At 48.0% G+C, this 20,041-nt stretch overlaps 1 protein-coding gene across 6 annotated transcripts in view; it reads left to right on the forward strand.

The window, feature by feature from the left end:
• CNTFR (ciliary neurotrophic factor receptor) overlaps positions 1-20,041 on the forward strand; it is a 199,484-nt gene that overhangs the window by 123,298 nt on the left and 56,145 nt on the right. The gene's annotated exons all lie outside the window — the stretch shown is intronic.

Raw genomic sequence — 20,041 nt, forward strand, 5'->3', positions numbered from 1 at the left:
CAGAGGTACAACCTGGCTGTAATTCAAGTTGCCCTCTGATGCCTTTCCAAGGAAGGTCCATCATCTCTATCCTTGAGCATTCATTACCGTGATGGTTTTCCCACTGCCTCCTCATCTTCCCTGCCAACCCACAGCTGCAGGGAAGCAGAAGAGACAGCAACTCCACCTGCAGGGACACCCCTGCTGCAATCTATTAGACTTTGCTGCACACTGTTAGGGTGTTTAATAGCCCATCAAGTTCTGGAGCCCCCTTTGTTGCTCTGATCTTCCTAGGTGAAGGTGAGCCTGTCTTAAGAAGAAGAACCCCAGACCCAAACAGGCACAAACATCTGTATCCTCCCCTTTCCATTTCTACCCCTCTCTCTGTTGATGAGCACCTGGCTTTATTTTTCTTTTTTTCCAGCACAAGATGCATCTCCTGAAAGATTCTCTGCCTGCAAAATAAAAGAAAACAGCAAAAATAGCCCAAAGTCCTGGAACAACTTTTTCTATTACTGGACATCCCCCTGAGCTCAAGTAGATTTCCTGCCCAGACACAGAGTGAATTACGGCCAAGCTCTAGGCAGCTGACCTTGTGGTCAGCCAGAGCACAGGCTTGCTAATAAATGTGGTCAGCCCCTACCGCAAACAGCCTATTTTTAGTGCCTGTGCTTTCTTGCCCACTGCCTCATCACTCCACAGGTTCCAGAGACAAGCATCCCACAGGGGTCCGGCCAGCAACACAGGATAGCCCTGTCGGGAGCACATCCCAGGCTTGCTCCTCCCTCCTCGGAGCTGGAAAATCAAGAGAGTTCATTTCCACACATTGTCTGTTAATTTTGTGCTGCAGAAAGTTGCTGGTACATGGCAGAGTGTTGCCTGACCTGCTGGGACACACTGCAGGAACACAGCTTGTGCCTCTCAGACTGGGATTGGAGAGCTCACAGCTCTTACCTGTGTGTGAAAAATAGCCACAGGTCAGCAATAAGATTGATGTCCCATTGTGCTAAGTGCTGTCAGATGCACAAGGTAAGATGTTCTTGAAGTGCAAGTGTGGGAAAGAAGGGAAGGACAGGAAGAAAAACAGAGGGACTCGCAGTTATGTGAGAGGAAACACAGCTTGATGGTTCAGGGCTTTGAAGTCTTGCTTTTTGCAAGTTACCAAAGTTTGTGGACATTGCAAAGAAGCAGCCTCCTTTCCATGTACAATTCTGTCTGTAGTCACTGGAACTGAATTTGCCACTTTCTGGAAATGGAAGTAGTTATTTGAAATAGAGCTGATGAAATTCTGGAGTAAAGTGAAGATCTGTCCCACATGAGCCATACAAGAGCTTGGAAGGAAACCTAGTTGGCAATATCTGTGATGCTATCAAAAAAGGGAACCCTTCCCAAAAATACATAGGCCCTATGTATTGAAGCAGATCACAAATCTGTAAAAGAATCAAAGACAAAAAAGAAAAAAGAAAACACAGATTTAGCGTGTGGATCTATTAGACTTTGTACAAGCCTGTGATCCCACAAAACCTATGAAAGAGTTCATGTCTGTGGTGAGAAGAAGAAACTGCCAGGAGGATCACAATCTGCCAGGACTCATTAGTTCTGCCAGTGTTAAGGAAAAACACATCTCACAAGTCTCGCAGGCTTCATTACACATCAACAGGCAACGGAGAAGGAGGAATGGGGTTTGTAGTCCACCCAGACATCTAGGGAAGCTTCAAGTGGAGGATTACTGCTAACACAGGGCAATGCTGCCACAACCCTTGGGGCAGGGGCAGGACCGACCAGGCTGTGGCTGTGCAGAGGGGGTAGAACTAAGTTTGTGGATCATCTACATAAGCCAGAGAGTCCTTGCCAATAATTCATTGTTGAAACCCAGTGCTGAGCAAGCCCTGCTTGTTGGGGAGAGGCTGTGAGGAAAGGTTTGGATTTCCTTCTTGGCATAGCATTGTCCTGCTGTATGGAGCAGGAGCATGGCTTCCTCTGCTGACACGTAGTTATAAATAGACACATTGCCACAGCAGCTGGGAGCTCCCAAAGGCTGATAGAAGCCAAAATTTGCACAGATTTTCAGACCTTAGGAAGCTGAGGTTTAGCCCAGCACAGAGGGAATAGCCATGGACCTTGTTCTTTACATGAGGACTGACTGCTGAAGAGGAGCTGTGTCCTGTCCTAGCACTGATTTCCTTTTGGTGGGGGAAGAAGCAATCCTCATCCTTTCCTTACATTCTCTAAGGTTTCCAGAAATGGAAGATTGCATAAAACTGTGACAGGTGGAGTGGAAACCTTTAGTGCTTCAGGGATTTGGCTTCAGTTAGCCTCCAAAAGCTCAGAAAGGTCTCACCTCAGAAGTCACATGTGGCCATCCCAGTGAAGCAGATATCTCATATTTCCAGAGCAGCCTGCTCCCACCAGCCCATGTGTCCAACAGAACTTGGACTGAATGTAACGCTCATTATTTATCCCATTTGAAGATTTTCCAGTGTCTAAAGTCCTGGATGCTCTGAGACTGCACAGCCAATTTCCCATCAGGCTCAAAGAGCAAAATGTAGCAGCCCTGGGGACAGCTCTGGGCACCACTTGTAGGAGCCCACAACCTCAACAGTGGGTGCTCCCAATCATCCCCACAACATGTCACAGTAGCTGTGTGTGGCAGAACCCACGACCAAAAAGTCAGGAAAGGCTGAGACATTCAGGTCCTGAACATTCATCTGTAGTGTTGGGCATGGAATCACTTGCTGTTATCTTCAGCTCACCTGTGACACATATGGAACAAGCAAAGCCCTGGATAATGGGAACACAGGTACAGCAAGATATTTAGTACAAACATCATCTCTGCTTCCTCAGGATTTTCTGGGGTGGGAACAGAGCAAAGATACCATAAAACATATTCAGGAGTGCAGATGCTGGGACACAACATCCACAAACCTGTTATCAAAGTCTTTGCTGATGTTAGTTTCTCTGAACAGACACTGTGCTTCTATGGAAAGGGAAATACCAGATTCCTAATCAGGCCAGGAGATGCTGGAGTGTAAAAAGTATACAGAATATCTTGCAAGATGTGCAGTCTGTGCTGTGGATGAAAAGAGTGCCTCTCAGGATAAGTGGTCTTGGGCAGCACTAAATGGGATGGATCCATGCAGAGAAACTAATATAATTGTGGCATATTAAAAGGAGAAAGACAAGAAGGATTGAGGAGGGGCTGTGTCAGGCTCATTACAGAGGGGAAAAGCGATGTATGTCACCTTGTAATGGTTGCTCCAGGAAGGTCCATCAGGAGGAGAAGTGAAGTGAAACCACAAGGCAATTGACAGTGATGGAGGCAGGAGGGGTTACAGCAGTATTAATCCTGTATGAACCATTGATCTCTTGGTGTACAATTTGCTGGAAAAGACTGCTATACAGGCTCAGCTGTTAGCAGGTGCTAATTGAAGCCAAGCAGTCTGGAGCTTCATTGCACTGCCTTCCCTTGATTAGAGCAATACAGGGGAGGCTGGTGTTGGGGAAAGGGACTTGTTGGTGTGATTCACAGCACAGGGATAAAACAACCTTTTTCTCTACTTAAGAGACAAGAGGAAGGGGATAGAATATTCTCTGTACACAGCTGCATGTATGCACCTATGTGCAGGGAGAGTCCCTGGCAGGACACATCCACTTCTCAGTTCAAAATTCCCTGTGGATGGGACAAAACCTCACCTCAGGATTCACTCAGTTGACAGAAAGGTAGTGCCTTTCATCCCACGTTCCATACCCTTGACCTTCCTAGCTTTTTTGGTTTGCAAAGCCTGCAGCATTTTCCCCAGAGCAGACCTGTGTTAGCAGATTTAAGTCATTTGCCTGTAGCCAGGCTCTTCTTAGTTAGCCATTCTGGAGCCTTGCAAAACAGTCTACAGAGCTGATGCTACAAAACATTGACCTGCAAGGCCAAGAGCCCACAGGATTTCTGCCAGCCAAGACCTCTGTGATTTGTAGGCAGAGGAGAGCTGGCACCATCACTCTGAGGGATTAACTTGGATGCACAAGCAGGGCTGCAGCATGTGTCCCACCTTGCTTGATTCCTGCTGGGTTTGCTGAGGTGTTATGAGGTGTGCCCACGAGTGCATGTATTTCTGATGTCCAGGCCTTGGGTGTGCTGCTGAATAAGAGCTCTGCTCACAGAGAGATGTTGAGGAATGGATGCTCTGCTCCTGCAAAGGACACTTCTGTTCTCTGGTGAAAAGTCCACTCCATGCTCAGCTGAGTCTCTGCCACCTGCAGGAGCCCTACACTGCTGCCTCCAGGATTCAAACTGAAATAAAAGCAAGGAAGTTGATGATCATCCCTCACAGATGTAACAGAGCTCCAGAGTGGGATCAGGGGCTCATCTTGTTGTGAGTGGCATGAAGGCAAGTTCACAACAGCTGAAAAACAGGGTGTTGCAGGGCGTACACACAGGGCTCCACTGCTGGGAGCTTGTCCTCATTAGCCCCATATCCATCCATCCATCCATCCATCCATCCATCCATCCATCCATCCATCTATCCAAGTGAGGATCATCTCCAAACAGACGGTTGAGCTCTACTCATCATGTGCATTGTTTATGTACAAATCCACTTCCAGAGGGAGTGTAAATTGAGCCTGGAGTGCTTTCCATGGGATTCTCCATCCATAGCCATGAACTTAAGACTTCACAGGATGAGTCACAGAGAGCCTCTGACTCCAGCCAAACCACAAGCTGCGGCAGGTTGGACTCCACTGAGTTAATGGCTTGTCTGTGCTGTGGTGTGGTAGCTCCAGCTGACTGAATGCTGTGCAAGGGAGAAACTGAGGCACATAGGAGTGACAGTGAATTAAATCCAGAAGCTAATGTCTGTCTGTGTAGTCCTCTCCTGCAATTTCCCATTGGAAGCCTCCATGACTGGCTATAACTGTGAGCCTGGAGACCTGCCACAACCTGTGCCAGTCTGGGTGCAAAGTGATGAAAATGCAGTGATGTTGCTGAGCAGCAGGAGGAGGCTGCTTAGCCTTGCAGGAGCTCCTGTTGTTGGGAGGGAGTGTAGCATTACATAGGATACAGCAAGCCATGAGCCTGGCGGTCGTATCCGTGGCACAAGCTCCTGTTCTCAGCAGACTTGAAGCACAGGGTCTTGTGTTTTTCCTTTGTATGAGGGTCTCTCAGTGTGGCATAGTGGAGGGGCAGATCAGGAAGTGGGATTTCCCACTGGTCCCTCCTCACTCTTAGAGCATCACAGAAATCCTCTGTCAGGGTTAGGACCCACGGCCACAGGCTCACCTTCTAGTGAGCTCCAATACTGTTCCCACTGGTGCTCCAGTGAAGTCTATTCTCTATCCTGGGATCCTTCCCTGTGTCTTTTGCTCTCAAGGAGCTTCTGAGTCTTTGTCCATTAGCAGGCAGCTCTTGCCTTCCTCTCTCCACATCACTTTGGGCACTAAGACAAAGGACTTTGCTCCTCCTTGGTTTTGGAGGGTGCTTGTGCTCTGTCTCTGGTCCCGCCTCTCAGCCTTGGCTGGGGCAAAAGCTGTGCCAGCTCCCTGGTTGCTGTAGGCAGAGAGCCTTTAGGAATGCTTGCAGGATGCCTCACTGCTGATTTGCAGCTGCAGCTCACCAGGGTCTGCCCCAGCTCAGATTCCTCCAGCTCTAAGCTCTGACACAGACATACCTGTCCACTCCTCCTGGTTTTCAACCAAAGCTGCTGGAGGCTGATCCTCGCTTTTATGAAGTGTGAGCCCTGAATATTCAGGAAGCAACATTGAAGTTGGTGTGACCATGGTTGGCAGGCTCTGGACCTTAATTAATTAGCATTGATTGTACTTCCAACAGTGGAGGAGGGAGCTGCAGCTCAGGGAAGCAGTGAAGTGTTGCAATATAATCACTGCAGATATTTCCACGCTGCTGGTTGGTGCTCTTCAAAAGTTACCTAGCTGGTGCATTGGCAGCATGGTAGACAGAAAGGAAAACCCCAGGGGGAATAGTAGCAACACAGAACTTTGGATGCTGTCATTTTAGAGGAAACATGTCTGTATGTCTGTGCAGGGTTGGGGTTTTTATATGTCTTGATTTTTCCTTTTTAAAATTTTTATTTATTTATTTTCTGGTGATTGGCATTGCCTTAGCTTGACTCAGCCTTATCAAAGGTGCTCTCCATGTCTTTCATGGCAGCAGGGGCAGTTCACCTCAGGGCTACTAAGAAGTGCTGTTTAAGTGGGATGTGCCTTATCTCACAGGAAATTTGGAGCAGGTTGCAGGGTTGGGTCAGTGACTTTAAAGTGGAAGTGCCTGCCCCATCTGAGCAAGATACCCAGTGGACAACCCTACCTCTGTGCCAATGAACCCACTCACTCTGTAATCGGGCAAGTCTATTCCACTGAGCTCTCTGAGTTCGTGGGTTTTTGTATCCAGGATGCACTTCTTTCCCCATATTTTTGCAATTTTATTCTTGGCAGCTCCAGAGAGGTGGGCCTGAGCATCCTTCTATTGATGTATGAGAAGGACTTTGGGATGAAAACCCAGAAGGAAAACTTCAAGATTTAGGTAGACAGATTTAATCCCTCTGCATTCTTCATCCTGCCTTAAATCACAGCTCCAGAATGAAGAACCTCACAGCGAGGGTCACCATGAGCACTCACAGCTCCTTTAATCCGGTTACCTGATGCTACAGATGTGTCTCCCAGCCTGGCAAATACTGAACCCTCCTGAAAATATTTAATGCCTTTAATTTATGCTGTGGCATAGGGCAGCAGCTCCCAGGCTTGTCCCTGAACAGCCCATAGCCCCACAGTGTGCTGGACTGACTGTGTGTTGCAAGCTGGGACTCTGGGGGCCTTCCTTTCCCACATAACACGTGTGCACAGATGCCTTGCTAGGATTCTGGAAAAGCAGTGCCAAAGCTGGATGAGGGGTGGGAAGTGCATGTCAGCAGCCTGAGACCTTCAAGTCAAGCCTGGTAGCAAAAGGGATTAGTGGATACGGGCTGTTGGGTGATTTAATTGTGTTTTCCTTCCTCCAGTGAGTTTGCACCATTTTTCTTAACTTGCTTAGCCCTGAGGAGTTTTTTAGTGTAACCAGTATTTATGGAAAGCTTTTTGCTTTGGTGCCTTCCAGGGAGTCACTGGGATGCACAGCAGCAGCTGTTTCACAGCCCCACAAGCCATCCCTACAGTGCCTGAGTGCTGGCATCCTGAGGGCCATACAGGGGTCCCAGGTGGATAGAAAAGCACCAGCTGAAGTTAATTCAACTTTGTGGTTTTGTATTTCAGCAGGGTCAGGAGAGCCTGATCAAACCCTGTTGTCAATGTACCAGGTGTCATAGGATCACAGAGAAGGAGGAAAACCAGAGCCTAGCTCTGATGAGAACAGCTCTTCTAGGCCAGTCATTTTATCTGCTCTGGGGACTTCTTCTCCATGTGTAAGACAGGGAGAATGATGCTCTCCTCATTTGTTTCAGTCGGTTGTCAGATCCTTGTGATGGGAGCTGCATTTTGCTGGTGCCAGCATGAAGCAGTGGATGACAGGGTGGCCATCCACAGCAGCCTGCAGGCACTGTGATAGTGTGAGTGCTGAGGAAGAACTGCCTCCATCCCCTGTGCTGGAATCCTGTGCTTCCCATGAGGGGCATCTCAATCAGTAAGTAAAGCACTGGCTGCCAATCTGTCCTGGGCGAAACTGATGCAGAGAATCCTCAGGAGAACAGCTTTCTGTTGGACATTGAGTCCCATCAACATCCAAATGTTTTACAAAACCATATTTCTCTGTCAGGGGAGATAAAAAAGATGAAGCGTAGGGGAAGGAAAAATTGGAGTTTGTCTTTTTAGTATTTTTCAGAAATTGTTAAGTTCTTAACTTAGAATTGACACCCCCTTCCCCTTAAAAAAACAAGTGTTTTGCAAAGCCTTTTGTACAACTCAGTTCAGAAGTTTCAAAAAAACCCCTAAAACACATGAAAATCTTTGATTTCCTTCTGAAGGAAGGAACTTGGCCGTTTTGGTGTTTTCTTTCCTCTTTAACAGAAGATATTTGTAAATTTGGGCTTTTGCCCTGGTGGAGGCAGAGCAGTACTTTCAACTTTATGGCACCCTGAGCCTGCCCTGGCCATGCCAGAGCTGTGGGAGTGCTGCAGGCAGCGGATCCTGGAGCAGCAGGGGGAATCTCCTCTAGCCCATTCCCGCTCCCGTGGCTGCTCTCCCGTTACCATCTGCAGCCGCTCTCCCTGGGTGGGCTGCAGAGGATTCTCTTATTGCTGTGCTGCAGTTTTTCTCTTCATAATCTTGAGCTGGAGGTAGGGGAAGCGTGGCTTGCTGCTTGTAGCTGCTTTCCATGCATGTGTGCATAGATTTGCACTGATTTTCTCTCCTTAAAGACTTTCTGGTATTCCCCCTCACACGCAGTGCATGTGGTTGTTTGCAGGCTTCTGCCTCTGGGCAATTTCCTCCTCCTCATTACTACCCTTCATTCCCTCATCCCTTATCCTCTTCCTGATGGAGAGAGTCTCTCACAGCCGACTCATTTCAGAGATGTTTTTTTCATTGCTGAAGCCAAGATTTTTCTCTCTCCCATTGCATTTCATCTGGAAATGGGAGGAGGAAGCAGGTTTTTGGGTTTGGTTTGGGTTTTTGTTCAGCATGAAATAATTTCTGAATGCTAAAGAGGCAGGAGAGTGAAGCTGGCGTTAGGCTACGTTGAAATACTCCATTTGTTCTGGGAGTCTTTCTCCGCCCTCCTCCAGAAAGCTTCCTCTAGTGTTTAATTTTAAAGCAAGTCACTAATATTTTTTGTTTTCTTACTTTCCAGAGAAGATTCCTCTATTACTTTGGCTTGTCTGGAAATTTCTATGTACACCAGAATTTTTTCCTTGGCTTTTCTTTCATCTTTGATTTCTTTTCGACAGGGTTAAAAGCCCCAAGTCAGCAAGGTACTTAAACACATGCTCAAAGTTAAGGCCTTGCCTAAGTGCTTTGCTGACTTGGAGCCAAAGATATTTTCTCAAGTCCTTTAAATGCTTCAGAACCTGAATTCAGAACGTTTTACAGAAATTCCAGATTTCAACTATCTCCTGTGCTAATAATAGTTGTAATTCAGTACAGCCTTCAGATGACTGGAGCTCTGGACATGGTGAGCTTCTGAACAGTCTTACTTTCAGAAAATTTCCCTCCCTAAAATCTTCTGCTTCAAACCCAAGAGCTCTCCAGAGAACAGGGCACACTTTCTTGTATTTCAGTCAATGAAACATAACTGGCCTTTTAGCTGTTGTTTTGCAATAAGACACTTACAGCTTTTAAACACTGAAATTTAGGAAATAATGTGCAATTGGTTCAAGAATGAATGCCTGCTCCTGAACTAGCATTTGATCATTATCTCCAACAGAGGCAATAAAGAAACCTAGTTCAACCTGAAGATTCTCTGACATGGCAGGATCAGAAATTGAAGGTTAGGAGAGGCTCTGAAAGGTAAACTGGGCTCCCAAAAGCAGCCCTGCTGTCTGCTTTAGTCACATGGATGACAACAAAAGTGGTATGGAAAAGGAATGGCAGCGGGTAGATAGGCAGAAAAAGGATGTGTCAAAGGGGAAGAGAGGGAGGAGGAGAAGGAGAATGTAATTCTAGAAGAAGAGAGGCCTCAAATATCAAATAGAAATTATGGCATGTTTTTTTGGGGCTCTGTAAGACGAAGCCATTAGGGTTCTGCATGATGAGGCCACCAGCCAGCTAGTGGGAGTGGCTTTGGAAATGCTCAGCTGCTTAATGAAGAGCATCTTCTTCACAGGTTTTGGAAAGGGTCCTGGACATTGGTGCTTAGGGCACCAACAAAAGGGCAGGGCCAGGCAGGAGCTGGCTCAGTTAACAAGTCCTCAAGGAGTTGCATGCTCCCTCCTCTGAAAGCACTCTGTGATGCTGCTGAGAATGGGACCTACCCTGCTGAAAGCTCCTGGCTCACCAGCCTCGTCTTAAGCTTCTGTTTTCTGAGGTGGTGTGATCTCCTCTGAGCTTCTGCATTGTGCTTTGCAGATAGATGAACAGGATGCATCCAGTCTATGATTCTGTGATATGTCCCCATCTGTTGGATTAATGATCTTCAGAGGTCCCTTCCAACCCATTCTATGATTCTGTTATCTGCACAAGAAGCCATGCAAAGGCTCTGTCTGCCCCAAAGCAGTGAGCACTTTCAGTCCCCTGCTGTCTCATGGACCTACTTCTTGCTTCTGGGATCTTGCATGTAGTGTGCAGAAAACCCTGTCTCTCCTACCTGCTCAGACACAAATCCTAAAGACAATGCCACCTTCGATAACTCTCTGACTGCAGAGTAATTTGTAAATTGTCACATAGTCTGAGGATTTATGGGGCTCCTGAATAATACTGACGCCCCAAGAGGAGCTCAGAAACTATTTGGGCACCACAATCCTGCAGTCATGACATCCATTGTTCAGATATACTTCCCAGCCCTTAATCAGAGTCCCAGCCTCATTCAGCCCCAAGCTGGAGCCTGTCTCTAAGCTCTGCTTAAGATCCAGGAGCTCTGTTCTGGGGTCCTATTGTGTGGTGTGTAGTGCTTCATTAGCTATACTCGGCAATTTATTTTTTGTCTCTGGTGTAAGTAACACTTGCCAGCCTGCCATGGGTCTGATATGTGCCCATCTTTCCCCCCCAGCAGATGCTCTATGTGATGGATGGGCTGCAGCTCTGCTGGCTGTGACACGGCTTAGCACGTGCAGGTGATCCTTTCCAGGCTTGGCTTTGCTTAAGGATCCTTAAGTCATCCTCAGAGGATCCTTAGAGTGAAAGGCATCAAATGCAAATGTAGTATCTTGTTATTACTAATGCAAATCCCCATGCCTTGTCTTAGTCCTTAATATAGCCCCTACAGGGGAGAGACGATGAATGCTTTATTTTTAATATTGTTTTGAAATCAGCACCAGACTCCAGATATGCAGGTGTTACTTGGAGGAGTGATGGTGACTGGGTCAAAAGAGCCCTCTAACTTGAGAAAATGGTTACCATTTTATCGGGTCTATTCTTCCCACCCTCTTCACTGTGCAGCCCTGGCAGCAGGTCATTTCCTCTGCTATTCTGTAGTCATGTGCACAAAGAAAATCTTGGTGTTGGTGTAGGGGGAAGAAATCCCTCTTTTGGGAAGAAAAAAGCCCTGTGATGTAACCTTCAGTGGATGTACAGGTGGCAAGAAAAGTAGTGGTGCTTCTGTTGGGAGCCCAAGGAATGCCCTGTCCCCCATGTCTTGGTGCTACAGGCTGCACCCCATTTTAATTTCTCAGTCCAGCTTCAGTGATGCTTTTGCATCCTGTCCCTGTGTGCAATGCACGCTGTGCATCTTTCTTGTGGAGCTGAGCTATAAGGAGGTGGATGAACCCCCTGTACCTGTGTTTAAAAAAGCAGAGAAATTTTTCCATCCTGAGGCACAGAATTTCATGTGTTAAGTTGTAGTTACCCCAGTTTCAAGCCCAGCTGCTGCTGATCCACCCAGGGGCGTGAGCGTTACATCTGTAAGTGAAAGCCACTGGCCTACAGCATGCAGAACCCAAGCCAACAGACAGAAAGAGCCTGAGGGGCTGAATTTTAGAGCTATTAAATGATTAAATGCAAGGGGGAAAAAAGTTAATTTAGCATCGCAGTTGTGATTTTACACACCCAAGAGCCTGGAAATTGAGAGCTCTGCTTCTCACACAGGGATCGTAACTTGGCACTGCACAGATTGTACAGTATGTAAAATTAGACTGGAGAAATAGTAAATATGCTGCAGGGACCAATACTGTCTTGGCAGAAGGAGGATGGACTGAGTGGGACCCAACAGGTCTTTTACGCCTCTGACTTCCATAATTCTGTGCTAATAAAAAAACATTGCACAATGCCTGATGCTAATCTGCAGCCCTGAGTGGGGTGAGGCGGGAGCTGGGTTGTTACGTGAGCACATAGTGGTTGCCCCCGGTGTATTTGAGTGGAGCTAGGCTGCTATATGAGAGTGGGCGTGTGGGCATTGGCAAACAGGGATGGGGAGGTGTGCGCTTTGCACTGGGCTGCAAAGGCATGTTGAGGTCAGAGGAGAGTGAGGCGCCCTGATGTCTCTATCCAGCTCTGCCCCCACCTCCCCCTCCCCAAACCTCGGTAAATACAGGCATCTTCACGCTGTTGCTGGACCACAATGAGCTTTTCTTGTGTTTACGGCTCTGATTAGGGCACCTAATTCTGAATTGTATTGATTTCCCCCTAAATGGCATCGAAAAGCCTGATCTAAGCACTCTTCTGTGGCTTAGAGATATTTGTCCTGTCTGCATGAAAAAGCAGGGCCAAAAAATAAGTCTCTAATTCACCCACAGTGCTAGCTACGGTCATTTGGCAGCAAAGGTTGAAGGCTCAAGTGAGCCCAGATTGGAGGATATTGGTGGGATTTTCCTGCTGTGTGCTGTTCCCCCTTAGCTGCCATTCCCTTTGGTGTTCCAACACCTTTCCCTCCATACCACCCCACATGCTGGGCAGCCTGATGCAGTTGCAGAGAACTGGAGGAGTTGCTGCTTTGCTAAGCAACAGCTCTTCCTCAAGATGAATCACCTCAAGCTGACTCCACAAGGAAGCCAAGTGGGCAGGGTCCCATCCAGCCTTGTCTTTGGATGAAAACAGTATCACAGCTCAGACAGTTGCAGCAAGGAGAGCACTCGGAGTCCCAGGGTCCAGAAGAGCTGGGACAGACATCCAAGTGATGGTCTTACCAAGACCTTTGGGAAATAGATCAACACCTGAACTCAGGACCCCTCCTGGGATGCAAGTACAAAGCCTCCTGTGGAAAAACCTAGAAAGCCACAATCACCAGACCAAAAGAATATAGAGTTCTCTGCTGTAGAGCTGCTAAGACAGACAAACAGAAGTAGCAGCATCTTCTCATGGTCCCAGCTGTCTCAAAACATGATCCAGGATAGAGGTATGCGACCACTGCAGTGCACTGTTCACACCGGCACTAGCACCGTGGGGCAGAGCTCACTCCTACCCTGAAGCCGTGGGAAAGGACAGCTTCTTTGTGGTCTCCTGCCCATGCATGGTGAAGGAAACTCTCTTAGAGATGCAGGATGGATTTGGTTGCTGTCCTCAGTTTTGCTTGACCCCTGTGACCAGGGCTAAGTTGTGCTTGGGGCACCACATCTCTGTGCAGCTCCTACTACTCCCAACAAGAGCTGGGCTTGATGGCATGCAGGAAAAAAATGCTGCCTCTGACACAGAGCCCTTCTGTCTTGCAGCCAGGAGCACTGCCAGTGTGGAGCTCTGTTTTGGCATGTCTAGAGAGCTGGTAGAGAAGCTCTGTCCCAGCGTGGGTTTGATGAAAAAGCAGCAGTACCAAGACAAGACACAGTCATAATAAGGCACAGGGAGGGCACTCTGCCCTGGTGAGATCCCGCTCAGACCAGACCAGAGTTGTTGATTCAGCCAGTCTGATGATATGATACAAGCAGAAAAATTACACTTCAGTTACTTGTCTACTAAGGCAGCATTCCCCATCCTCCTACAGTCTCTGGCAGCCAGGGCTCCCCGCTGGCCAGCAGCCCAAAGGACATGGTGAGGTGCTGCATCCAATGGGCTGAGCCAGTGCTGCAGCAAGGATTTGGCCCTCACTTTGCTGCAAGACTGTATGTCTTCTGCTTCCAGAAGTGGGTCTCTGTTCTGTGGTTCCCTGCTGGGTTTAGCACTGTGTTTTGTCCCCAGGAGGCTGCTGATTCTCTGCCACTGCACAGCCTTGCTGGCCCCTGTGCACAAGTGATGCAAGTGACATCATCCTGATGTGCTGCCATCCTGTCTGCTCCTGTCACCTGGAGCTCAGCCTGGGCAGTGCATGTCAAGCTCATAGCAGGGCAGGCATCACACCTCCCCACTGCTGGACCATCAAGTCCAGGATGGAGCCCGTGGGTTGGATTATCATTTGTGACAATGGAACACTTGATGGCAAAAGTGTCCCTTCATCCTCTGAAGATGTTGCTTTAAGGATCACGGGTGAGGCACCAGCCTTGTGCAGCTGAGCAGGTAGAAGGGCCATGAAGGCCCTTGTCACCCCACAATGGACATCTCCAGCTGGGTTTGCGGTGCAGCTTCAGAGGAAGGTGAAAGGTGAGTCTGCTCAGAACTGGAGCAGAATTTCTGCAGGAGCATCAGGGCTTTGCCAACGCCCACAGGAGGGTGTTTTGTGGTCACATCCAGGCTGAGGGAAAAGGTTTTCCTCCCCTGGATCAAGCATGTTGGAGGGGTCAAGTCCCTCCTTCACAACACTCCTGAAGTAAACCAAGGTCTGCTTCCAGGCTATCGTGGTGTGATTGAGTACAAGTCCTTTAGCACCCATCTGTTATCTCTTAATTAAAGTTTATTTCTAATTATTTTTTCTTGTCAAGAGTAAAGCTGCTGACACCAGGGATTTACCAAAGTAGAACAAACAAATGCGGTCCCTGCTTTCTGCAACTCTTCATTAATGGACAAAATTAACTTGGAGCAGTCCATATCTTTGGCTACATCGATGACACTTAATTATGCTTGTTTCCTTACAAAGATATATCCAGTTTTAAATCACTTGTGGAAGAAATGCCTCCTTAAGCATGAAATTTCTTTTCCTTGAAGGAAGATTTCTGCTGGCAAGAAAAGCTGTGCAAAGACCAAGTGGCATCACAGGGAATAGATGTGAGATCAAGAGTGAGGTGTGCTTTGGGAAGCTGGTGTCAGAAAGCCCTCTCCAAGACCGGGACCTGCTTCATCTCAAGAAGGGCAGACCTCAGGGACTGTCAGGCTGCACAAGGGAGTGGAGACACTGGCATTCCTTGGACACAGTTGGTGCTGCTCAGGACAGTGGGCATGGGTCCCGAAGCAAGGGAGAGGCCACAGGCTTGTGCCACTACCCTGTCAAATGGCTGGAGAAGGCCAGGAACATCCTCTCACAGAAGCTGGTCGGGCCACCTCTCTGTCCTCTTGCCCTCTCCATCCTCTTGGGCTCCGTGCTCATCTCCTGTGGGCTGATTCGTCCCATTTATCATGGGAAGCTGAGGAATGAAAGACCCTTCTGGTTTATATGCCTGGAAAGCTCTTGGTATAGTCCTGGCACTGTGTAAATATTAAATGTATAATTTATTCTGTACACAGACAGCTAATTAGCTGCTGAGACAATTATTTGTGGCTGGTTTCTCAGCTGTGGGAGGGACATATGAAGGCCAGTGGGGTGCTGTGAAGGCCTCTGTCCAAAGAAACGCATGTAATGCTCTGTCCCACTGCAGAAGTGCTCCATGTGCTATCAGAAAAAGTGAGGACCTGGTCTTTCTCACTGTGTTGGTTTCACCATCTGCAAGACAGGCAGAACTAGAGGCTGTGGAACCTGCAGAGTGCCCTTCCCTCTCCCCAAACATGCTGCAGTGTCTTTCTTTTCCTCATTCTCTGCTTACACCAGCCACAGCCCTGCAGTTCATATTGTCAGAGTGCTCAGAGGGAATATTTGTCCCAGTCTGCCTGCAAATCACTGTCACAGCAAGGATGATTTTGGCCCTGTGTGTGTCTGCTGGATGTTGTCTTGCCACAGGCCCTGCCTGAAAGACTCCCGTTAAAGGGCTGTGGTGAGCACTGCTTCCAGGAATGTAAACCATCCTCTCCACTTCCTCTGCTTACTGTTCCAGTGACCCCTCAGGCATATGGGCATAGACCCCAGTGCCAAATCTGTGGCTCCACACATGCCAGTGCCCAGCAGCATTCCTGCCATGCCTGGCAGCTGCCCATGCTGGCTGGGTTGGAGGTTCAGCTAGAGCAAAGGAGTGGATATGGAAGGTCCCAAGAGGAGTTCTGCTCCTTCCTAGCACAGTGCATGCCAGGGCTGTCCTCACCCTCTTGCAGGATTTCTTTGTGCTATTGACCTTCCAGTTACAATGTAGGTCAAGATTTCACAAAGGACAAAAATGAGGATGAGGTTTCTATTTGATTTCTAGCTGGATGGGTTTGGGAAGCATAGAATATGTTACCATGGGGCCCCATGTCTCAGCTGCTTTGTCTCATTTTCCCTCCACATCTCTCTACTGGACTCCTGTCTGCTGTCCTGTTGGTCCCTCTTGCAGTTGCAGGACCTATCAAGCTGCCACTCATCACTGATAGAGCAGCAAAGCAGCTCACAGCTCATTTCACCAAGCTGCCTCAGGTTCATTACTAGAAGCTCTGTATGCTTATTCCCATCTTCCCTCCACTGCAATTTTGTGGAGATGTGGGTAAAGCTGTAATTTCTCCCGTTATGCATCACCATGGCTCCTTGCTAGATCTGGCACTGCATGTCATAAGGTGTGCTGTGCCTGTCAGGTGTGCTGTGCCAGGCAGAGGATGTAGCCCTTAGTGGGCTTGGATGCTGAGAAGAGGCATGTTTCTGGTTGGGGTGCAGCCCCTCTGTGATGACATCACAACCTTGTGTTGTCACTTGACCCAAAAGACAGCATGCTTTGGAGAAGAAGGGTGGTGTAGGGGCAGGACAGGGCAGCATCTTGAAGTGTCAGTTCTAGCCAAAGACTATATCCATGTTGCTGGGAATGAATCTCTGGAAGTGTCTAGTCCAGTGCCCCACTTGGAAGAGCTCTGTCCTCAGCAGAAGGTCAGATAAGCCATGGCTTTGTCAACAGAACCCTGACAAACACCATGGATGAGGATACCCCTTCTCTGTGGGTACCTGTCCCAGTGCTGTTACCCTCCAGGAGAATAAATAATCCGACATGTCCAGCTCAAATCTTCCACCAGGATACTCCTGTCACTAGTTGATACTCATCCAAAAGGGTTGGCCCTGCAGAACAGGGCCATCTTACTGCAGAGCTGCTATTGTCAGTGAAAAGACAGGCTTTTCCAGCATTCCAGGGGAGCTGTCCCTTCCCAAAGGGCTGCCACACATCTGCACGTCACTGTGGTTGGATGGGACTCCCAGACCTGGCATGGGACAAGGGATGTCATGAGGACTTATCTCTGCTCCAGTAAGATCCTCAGCAAACCCCGCTGGAAGAAATGCTTCCTCTGAAGCTGCGCTTTGTGTTTCTCCTTCATCAGGAACCCTAAATCATTACCTTGGAAAGGAGCATTGCTTTCAAAGACCTGTCTTCCAGGAATGGCTCCCTCAGCCCTTCTGGATGAATGCCAGTGTGTTTGTACTTTGTTTAAGGAAGTAACTCAAGGTGACTATTTTCCTTCCCAATTGAATTGTTCAGCCACTAGCTACAGACAAGCTCTCAGTGATGGTCCTGAGAGACTGAGCTGAGCATCCCAGAGCTTTCCCCCCATCTCAGTCCCTCTCTTGAAATAGGCACCAGGCAGGCAGGAACCAGGCAAGGGTGGCAGGTCTGTGGATCCATCACTGCACTAAGCCTTTCTCCATGCAAGGCTGGTGGGTGGTGCAATGGTGGGTATCAGAGCTCCAATGTCTCTGATAAGCAGAATTCCAAGTGTAAGGACAGGATAGTCGATGGTTGTGTGAGCGAACAGGAAAACCTCTTTACCTTATACAGTAGAAGAAATTAGAGAACTTGAGTAAGATGCTTGAATTCTTACTGAAACTCTGATATCTATATTTGTCTATCCACACATGTGCCTAGTCATCTGTCTGTCTATCTGTTCATCATCCAACCATCCATCCACATCCAGAGCCATTCAAGTAGGCAACCATTCACCCAACACCACTCACATTCACTGTCCTTCCATGCCTCCTTTCCTCCATTCCATCTGTGCCCATCCAGCCTGTTGTCCATCTGTCTGTGGTTATACACATTCATCTATACACTGTCTTCTTCCACTTCTGCCTATCTGTCTGTGAATCTGGTCCTGTTCCAGCTACCCCTCCTCACACAGATGCTTCATCTTAGATGTTCTTCCCTCTATCTGCCTGTCAGTACACTCTCACAGCTTTTTAAAGACCCTTGAAATACATTTTTCTGGTCAGAACAGTTTCCCAAAGGTCTCCATTCTTGCTAGTGTCAGAAATGGTCCTGAGGCATCCCGCCAGCAACTTACTCACAACAAACCACTTTTTCCCTTGTCCTTAGCACCCCCTTTCCCAGCAGGGACAATATACCCAAAGTTGCTCTATTCCTGTCAGAAGCAGGCGTCCTGACAGACCATCTGCAGGATGGCTGAGACCTGCCAGGCACACCTCCAGAGACAGCTTTGCAGATGGGATCAGGACATGGGCTTAGGCACAAGGAATGGCTGGATCACATCCATGTAGTCCCACCTATCTGGTGGGACCCAGGAGCTGATGTCTGGAGAGGGAGAAAAGAGAGGAGAAGCCTTGGAGGTGCTTCTTCCACCTGTTTCCACCATCAGCTGCTTGCAACCTGCCAAGGCTCACTGGGCAGCTCAGTTTTTTTAGGTCATCTTCTGCTATGAATTAATTTACCCACTGTTCCCCCCTCCAACGTTGACATCAACAGCATCTGATAGATATAGATTTATGTAATTTAATCACAATTTGTGGAAAAAAAATAGGACCACTTTCTACTTCTTGTTTTGCTCCCCCTTATTTTATTAGGAGAAAAAGCAAGCAGTCCTTCTCCATTTGTCCTCTTCATGTCACTCGTCATTGCTAAGGTGTCTGTCATATCTTTGCTTGGCTATCTCCTTTTATGGATGAAGGGTTTGAGTCTACTAAACCATCTTCACATGGGATCTGTTTCCAGCTTCAGCTGATCTTGTTTCTTTCCTTTTCCCTGCTTTCACTGATGCTGTGCTCATAACACCATGGGAACAGGTTTGTTCATGGCTTTTGAGTTACAATAATTTCTATGTTGGGTTTGAGTTCTTGGTCACCCCTGAGCTGATGTTTTAAGGGAGGGAGTGTGATAACTCCAAGGTGGGTTTCTGTGGAGGCTGTGGCACATTTGAAACCATGAGTGAGTAGGGGAAGGAAGGCTGCATGCATTCCACTGTGCATTAATCGACACAGGATTACTGCCTGGTGGTCTGTACCATGATGTCCTCCTGCAGCACTTTGGAACCCAGCTGTGCTTTGGCTGCCCTGACAGCTGTGCAGCACTCTATCTTCTCTCTGCCCTGATCCCTTTTACCTGTGAGTGACAAGGATGTTGGGAGCATCTGATCCAGCTCAGATCTCCATCAGACTTCAACACTGACATCTTCTACTGCTACATTTGACAGCTTGTTTTCACCTTTGATCTCGTGACTTTCACTGCTATAAATCTTTGCAAGGACTTTTCCCATGTGTCAGGGCTCCTTAGTTTCCTTGGAAGGCGCCTTGTCAAATGTGATTTTGAAGCTCAGAAGAATTTTGAGAACTGAGCCACACTTGTCTGTGCACAAAGGCTTGATGAAGCCTTGAACAAGCCTCATCCCCATTCATCCTTCTGTCCTGCTTCACCCTGTGTCATGCACACGCACTCACATGGTTTTATCCTTGCCACATGCAGCTCAGCATAGCCAAGTGTAGCAACATGGGAAATATTCAGTTGCTAAGGATCATTAATGAATGTCAGCTCTAGCTCCTGTCCAGAAACCTGAGAAAATTCAATTAGGCAGCTGGTGCCCAATGAGCTGTGCTGCCCCACTCGTGAGCTGCTACATCAAACAGCTCAGTAAGCATCATGTTATTGTGGAAAGAAAAGAAAACCCAGACAGGGAGAAAAACAGCACTGTGTGCACCAAGCAGCTGCGCCTTTCCACAGCACAGCAGTTAGATTACAATCCTCCTGCCTGGTGTACTGGATAGGGATTTGCAAGGAGAATTACCTGCTTCCCATCTGCGCTAGTAAATATATGGAGTTTGCTGGTGACATGTCCTGGGGCTGTGTCATCTCTGCTGGGAGTTTCTGATCCAGGTGTTTGGTTTGTGTCCTGCAACAAGTCCCCTAGACACACGACTGGCAATATCTTTTGTGTCGGGCCGTGCTGTGGGGTGTTCAGTTGGTGAGGCATATTGTGTGCAGTCCTGACATGTGTTCACCATAGCAAAGGTGAGAGGAAGCCATCCTGTGGATGGAGGTGGTCCATGTTCCTCTGCTATTTGTCAACCGGTCCACTCTAGTCTAAAATAAATAATGGCTGGAGAGAGGAGCAGAACTTGGGCTTCCCT

Source organism: Lonchura striata, chromosome Z, assembly GCF_050655825.1.
Source record: "Lonchura striata isolate lonStrDom1 chromosome Z, ASM5065582v1, whole genome shotgun sequence".
NCBI lineage: Eukaryota > Metazoa > Chordata > Aves > Passeriformes > Estrildidae > Lonchura > Lonchura striata.